Raw genomic sequence first — 7650 nt, 5'->3', positions numbered from 1 at the left:
AACATGTATGTAAGATACATGCCTAAAAGTAGAATTGGTTGCTTACAGGGTATATACCTTATAATTTTTTATAGATACTTCAAAATTCCCCTCCATAGAGACTGTACTAATTTACACTTTCACCAGCAATGAATGAGAATTCTACTCCTCACAGACTTGCCAGTGAGTGTGTTACAAAATTCTTGGATTTTTGTCAAGTTGATGCTTAAAAATCGTATCTTCATTTGTTTGTCTATTTTAATATGGAAAGCTGCATAAATTCGTATGTCATCCTTGAACAAGGACTATGCTAATTTTCTCTGTGTCACTTCAATTCTTGGTATAGGTGCTGCCGACGTGAGCAGTCTCAGTTTACCTATAATTTGCCTTTCCATTATTATGAGTGAAATCAACGTGTTTTTATAAGTTTAAAAGCCATTTGCAGAATTTTGATTTTCTCATAAAAATCCTATTCATATCCTTTGCCCATTTTTCTATCTCTTTATTTAACAATTTTACAGAATTCTTTATATATTAAAGAGATAAGCTGTGATGTGACCGGTATTTTTCCCAGTTTATCATTTATTCTTTGATGTTCAGTATGGTAATTTTTGCCAAGTAGAGGTGTTTTTTGTTGTGTCTGGTGGTTTCCTTTTTGTGTGTGGATTCTGACTTTTGAGTTATGGAAAGACTTTTTCCCACGTTGATATTATAGAGCATCTTTTTTTTTTTTTCTTTTTCTTTTTTCTCCTGGTAGCTTTTATGAACTCATTTCTTTACATTTAAATCTTTGAATCATTTGGAATTCACCCTGTTATAGCTCTGACCTTATTTTTGTACCAAAACCATTTATTTAATAGGCAATTTTATCCCTACTGGTATGAGAGAACTTTATCAGATACTAATTTTTAATATGTTTGAGATCTATTTTTGAAATTTCTATTCTGTTCTGTTGAACTGTATATTCATGTGCCAGTACCACACTGTTTTAATTACTAAGGGTTATAATGTTTTACTATTAATGAGAGCTAATCTCCCACTATTACTCTTATTTTTATAAATTTCAAGGTTTTTTACTTTACAAAATTTCTGTATATGATTTTGCATCAGCAATTTATTTTAAGAAATAGTTTACTTTTTTATCAGGATGATATTAAATTTAAAATTAACTTAGGGAAAATTGATATCTTTATGATGCTAAATATCCCTATCAAACAACGCTGTTTTTAATTCAAATATTCTTAAAGACTCCTTTACTGCCAGTCTTCTTTTGTCAGAAGTATGTTAAAAATTTCTCCATAGTTTTGTTAAGTTTATTACTAAGTATTTAGTACTTTTTCTTGCTACTAGAAATTTTATCTTCCATTTTAACTACAAACAAGTTGTTTGTATATATGAAAGCATTTGTTTTAATTGTATTAATTGTTTTATTCTGCTAGCTTGCCAAGGTCTCTTATTGATTACAGTGATATTTGTTAATTATATCGGGCTCCCCCAATATATCATTCTCCAGTCATATCATTTGCATATAGGGATGGTTTTAAGTCTCACCTTCAAAGTTTACAACTTTTATTTTTTCTGTTTTCTGATTATGTTGGTTAGAAAATTGCTAAATAATAATAATGATAGTGGACTTCCTTTTCTTATTCTTGCCTTTCAAAGAACCTCATCTTTCCTCAGAAAGCACCATACTGGATTTTTGGTTAGATGACTTTTGGACTGAATTAGAAATATTTTTCATTTTTTAAGAAAGTATACTCTTACTCCTAGTCTATTAATTATATTCTATCAAAAAAGAAATTTAGTTTTGTTAAATGCCTCTTTAGGATATGTGGGGATGATTATGATTTTTCTCCCTAAATATTTTAACATTATGAACTTTGATAATGGTTTTCCATATATTGAACCACCTTTGTATTATGAGAATAAAGATTACAACAATCATAATGTATTTCTTAGGATTCTGTTTGATAATATTTTATGTGGATGTTTTTAATCAATATCAACATCTGAAATTTATCGCTAGGTTTTTTTTGGGTACAATTTATTATAAGTGTTATGCCAATGTTGTTCTTATTTCACAGAACTTTGAAGTTTTCCTTTTTGATTTATGCTCTGTAACTGTTTAAATAGCGTTGAAATTATCTGCTTTTTTTTGATTTTGTAGAAATTTCCTGTGGAAAATAGTCTTAGACTAGTAGTTTTTGGCAACAGATGCTTGACAAAATTTTCTATTTCTTTTATGGAAATTGATCTTTTTAAACGTTGTTCTCTTCAAAAGTTGGGTTTGGTAAATTGTGTTTTTTTCTAAAAAATTGCTTATTTCTTCCAGGTTTTCATATTTTTTTTCACAGAGGCAAGCAAATTTATTTCTTATGAGTCTAAAAATTTTTTCTTTTTTTCTTTTGGATTAACACCCTGCTTAACATTTCTGATTTTCAGTAATTATGCTTTCTTCTTGTTTTCCTTCATTTGTTCAATTAGCAGTATTTTATTGTTTTGTTCTTGTTTCTCTTGGCTCCTCTCACATTCTCCTATGTCTCTAATCATTATAAGCCAAATTTCTTTGCCGGTTTCTTTTTGTGTACTTAAACTGTAAGTATTGAAATTCCTTAAGCTTTCAGTTCGGCCCTTTTTTCTCACTACACCCTTTTTTAAGATAAGCTCCCTCATCCACCACATAGTTTAATTGGTTACCCACTTGCTGCTGACTCCTTAATACATATCACTCCTTGAAACTTCACTTCTTAGTTCTAAATATGTAGCATTCTTTTGATTTTTATAGACTAATAAAGTTAAATATATAATAAGACCTGGTTCTCTTCCCTCACAGTGAATGTCACTAGCCTCTGCTTTGTTTCACATTCCCGGAGTCCTAAAACACATCCCTGATGCTTTACTCTCTTATTCTTTACATCTACTAAATCCATGAATCCTTTTTGATTCTCCCTCCTAAGCATCTCTTTAACATGTCTTCTTCTCGCCTTACTGTCATGTGCCTATTCTAAGCCACCATCATCTCCATGGCAACAACCTTGTAAACAGTCCCACTATATCCACACTTCTTCTTTCCTGATTCTTTCTTCATACTGAAGCCAGACCGATCTCATAACATTTCTCTCCTTCTTAAGTCCTCTCAATAGTTTGTCATTGTTCAGAAAAATAAATAAAATTCTTCACATGGCTTTTAGAGTTCTGAATGACATGGTCTCGGTACACCAGTCTCAGCTTGATCCACTCTCATCTTTGCTTTCTCAGCTGCAGCCAATCAAGTAGTCTTTACATTCCTCAAATGTGCCATTCTTCTTTATCTTCTTATGACATTCGCACATGCTTGCTGTTAACTTTTGCTTGAAAAATTCACTGCTACTACTCCTTTTATTACTAATTCCTTCTCATCCTTTAGAGTTTGTCTTCAAAATCTATTTCTCAAATGAACTTTTTCATATTCACCTTTTGTAGATACTTTTGGTAGCTCTCTTTGCTCCCTGTACTAGTTGAGTTCACAATTAAATAATTAATTAGGTAATTAGTTGTTTAGTGATTTTTTTTCAAATTAAAATGTAGCCTCAATATAGATATGTTTCTGGTTTACTACTTAATTCCCAGTACCTAGTAAAATGGCTGTTGACTAAATAGTTCAAAACACCGAAGAAAAAATATTATCAAGAAAGCATAATAAAAGTTTGAAAAATTTATCAACCTCTAAAAATTAAAGCAGAAATTCTAGCATCGTTATAATATTATTAATCAAACAGGATAAACAATTCAAAGCAGAATTGTAAGTCTAACATTTCATCTCGGTGAAGAACTGAATGATTGTTTAAGGATTGGTATTAGTATAATAATCTAACCATCTGGAAACATAAACAAACTAAGATTCCCAGATTACATTTTATACCAAAGTAAATTCAACATGAATGTATATGCAAATTTAAATGTAAACTTTTAATTTATGCATTTATGCTTATACATTATGCATAAGAAAATATACATAGGTATTTGTCTAATATTGGTCTGAATAAAACCCGTGGAATTTGACAATGGCAGAAATGACACAGGATATGATTAGTGAATTAAACTAAATAAAAATAAAGCATTATTAGAATATAAAAATTTGTTTAAAAATTTATCCACAACAGGAGGAAAAAAGTACTCCAACACATGTGACAGGAAATAGCTTATTTTTCTTATATATTATATAATGTCTTTATTATTTAAAGACTTTATGTGCTTCACTAAAAAAATAACAAACATCTCAGTTAAAGAAAACAGTTAAGGTTTCCAAGAGGCAAGTCACCAAATATTAAATCCAACATTATGTGACAATTTTTGACTACTTTAATAACCATGAGAATGAAAATAAAAATGATATATTATTTAATTAGGAAGGCAATGATTAAAAGAATGATAATATACAGAATTAGTTAACATATAGGAAAGTGGACATACTCATACAATGATGACAGGATTTTAAATCTAATAACCTTTGCAGAAGGCAACTTGGCATTATTAGTCAAAAGTGTTCGGAACAATTATAGACTTTCCTAAGTTATTCTTCTAGAAATTCAACCTAAGGAAATGTTCAGTTTAATGCAAATGGATGTGTTTGACCTCTTGCCATGTAGTGACCTACCTGGAGAAGTGAAGAGGACTTTATGGCATAACTATTTATATTCGCCACCTTTGTAGTTACGATTAATTTTACCCTTTGCCTTTTTATTTGTCTGTTTTTCATTCATTGTGAAATTTTTGTATACACTATAAATCCTTATATGCAGGTACAAATGCTTTCTGAAACAAGGTATAATACTAATACACACACACACACCATTGGGATTTGTAGTTGTGGCTTTTAACAGAGTACCGACTATGTAGAAACCATTCAATAATTTCTAATTAAATCAAGCAAGTCAGGATTTCATTATAGGAATTATATGAGCAGAACCTGTAAGACCCCCTTGTCAGGGATATTTGTCTTCTTATGAAATAAAATAGATCTTTCAGTTTTCTCTAAAGTTCATATCTAGAGGCCATGTCCATGCTATGCCTACTTAATTGATTTTGATGTGCTCTCATAATTTGTATATAGATTTTCTTCATTTTGCAGAAGCTCTGTCTCTCTTAGAACATCTGATATAGAGCTGGCAGAAGTTGCTATTTATATTGTCCCCTGAATAAGTCCACTCACCTGTCCTGAAAACCACCAGCACACAAGTCCTTTTTTTTTTTTTTTGCAATGGCAAATATACAGTAACATGCAGGTTAATGGAGTCTTCATAGTACTTATCACTGTACCTCGAACTTTAATTTTCAGCTAAAGAAATTCCAGAATTAGATTCCTCATCACTGCTATTAGACATTAACCCAGCAGCCTATGGGCTGACAAGGCTTTTGAGACATTTTTCAAAGTAAGATCCTGAAGTGGCTATGACGTGCCAATCTGAAAATTTTATGTGAAAAGCATGTTTGACTTGATTTGCAAAAGTCATCATTCCTGGGATGAATTAACAAAGATTGTGAAGGTAAAAAAATACAGACAAAATTTAATATAAAATTAGCATTATGCCAAATTGTATGCAAAACATCGTATGCAACGTTTTGATTTTGTACTAGGTTAGGTTTTAAATAAATATGATGTTTCATTATTGTCGGTGTCGCAATCCAATGTACACATCAGGATAGATGCGGAGAGGGCTGATGGCCACTCTGAGTTTATTATAACCAGCGTTTCAATATATACATAACTTACATCTGTTAAACATACACAGGTGTTCTGGATGAAGTAATTAGCGAATGCCAAGAATTCTTAGTGATTTCTCAAGGAGCCCTCCCTTGGCCTCTGTTTTGATATTATCATGTTTTTGCTGTGCTCCTATATTTTTATCTCGGAGCAGGCAAGGTCTCTTAGGCAACGGTCCCTCCTGCTCCCCATATCGATATCGTTTCTCCATCTGTGTCCCTGGGCAGCCACCGCCTGCTTAGGTTGCCCCCCCCACCCCCACCCCGCCCCGGATGTCTTACCCGTCATTGGCTAACCGGCCTTCTCACCTCCGGGTCACAGTTTGTTGGCAAGCCTTTTCCACTGATTATTAACCCTTCCTGTGTCAGGGGCGGCTACAATTATTTTGCTTTGAAAAAAGATTTGCTACTTTATAAAACATACAGTTTGGTAATTTTCTCAGCAGGAATATATTGCAAATATATGTAATTGAAGATTAAAACCAAGGGAATTATTGCTGCATAGGTCTGAAGAGGTTTGTTTGCCAGAAATGAAATCATTTTCTATGGTTATACTTCGAATAAAACAAGAAATCCCAAGGCCAAATCATCAACACATAGCAAAGATTTCCGGTTAACAAATGCTCTCACAGTGCTCATGAAGACTGAGACTCCTCACACTTTTGTTGAATATCTGTTAGAATAACTTTTAAAATGGTTATTGATCATTTGTGATTTATTATTTTGTGAATTTCTTGGTCAAAATTTAACAATGTCCAAGTTGAATCTAAAATTCAACAAGCTAATGCTAAAATTCACATGTAAGATGGAAGGATGAAGAACAGCTAAACTTAAAAGAAGAATAGAGGGAGAGAATTTGTTATGAAACTATAGTAATTAAAAGATTGTTGCTGGTCCTGGGGCTGGCCCCACAGCGCAGTGGTTAAATTTATGTGCTCTGCTTCAGTAGCCCGGGTTTGCCGGTTTGGATCCTGGACGCGGAAGTAGAGGAAGATGGGCACGGATGTTAGCTAGGGACCAGTCTTCATCAGCAAAAAGAGGAGGATTAGTGGCAGATGTTAGCTTAGGGCTAGCCTTCCTCCAAAACAAGAAAATTGTTACTCCTTCTGGAAAAGACCATAGTTAGACCAACAGGCCAAAGACAGCGCAGAAAGAGACCCAATCACAATGTGAGATTATATATGACAGAAGCACTGTCTGGAGATCAAGTATGACCTATTCAAAGAAGGCTAATGGGAAAAGGGACTATTCATGGGGCAGGGGACACGTTAGATTTCTGTAGCACTCATAGAACAAGTCCCTGATGGACTAAAGATCCAAATGTGTGAAGTAAAATGATAAGGCCCTTAACAAAGGAGCATATGTTTATAACCTTCGGATTTGTAAGGATTTCTTGCAAAAGAAAAAATAAAAAAGAAAAGATGGATAGATTTGATAACAATAAAATTCATAAACTTTTCCAGACAAAAGACAACATAAAACAGGTAAATGACCAACTCAACCAGAAGCTATTTGCAACCGAATAACTGGCAAAGGATTAGTATCTAGAATATACAAAGAAATGGTATCAATCATCAAGTAAGACAATCTAATGGGTAAAATTATGAAAGAATGTGAACAGACAAAGGCTAATAAACATCCGGAAATATCCTCAGTTGCAAAAATGGAGCTGCAAATTTAAAAATTGATGAGATGCCATTCTCATTATACTGTTTTATCATTCTCATTGTGTCACATTGTCACACATTCCAAAATATGACAATTCTAAGTGTTTTTGAGGATGTTGGACACCTCGTATGTTTCTGGTGGAAGTATAAGTGGGTACTACTTTGCATAACAATAGTGGGAATATTTAGTAATATCAAAGATACACACACACATATTCTACAACTCATAACTTCCACCTCTAGACAGATTCTTCTCTATAGA

General features: G+C 32.7%; 1 non-coding gene across 1 annotated transcript; it reads right to left on the bottom strand.

Moving 5' to 3' along the window:
• Positions 1 to 236: 236 nt before the first annotated feature.
• Positions 237 to 344, bottom strand: LOC124243130 (U6 spliceosomal RNA). The gene has a single exon (XR_006889626.1). It is a non-coding gene; the product is annotated as a U6 spliceosomal RNA (small nuclear RNA).
• Between the last annotated feature and the right edge of the window lie 7306 nt (positions 345 to 7650).

The sequence above is a fragment of the Equus quagga genome, chromosome 7, assembly GCF_021613505.1.
Source record: "Equus quagga isolate Etosha38 chromosome 7, UCLA_HA_Equagga_1.0, whole genome shotgun sequence".
NCBI classification, from domain to species: Eukaryota; Metazoa; Chordata; class Mammalia; order Perissodactyla; family Equidae; genus Equus; species Equus quagga.
The sequence above is the reverse complement of the archived record's forward strand: the minus strand, read 5'-3'. Positions and strand labels throughout refer to the sequence as shown.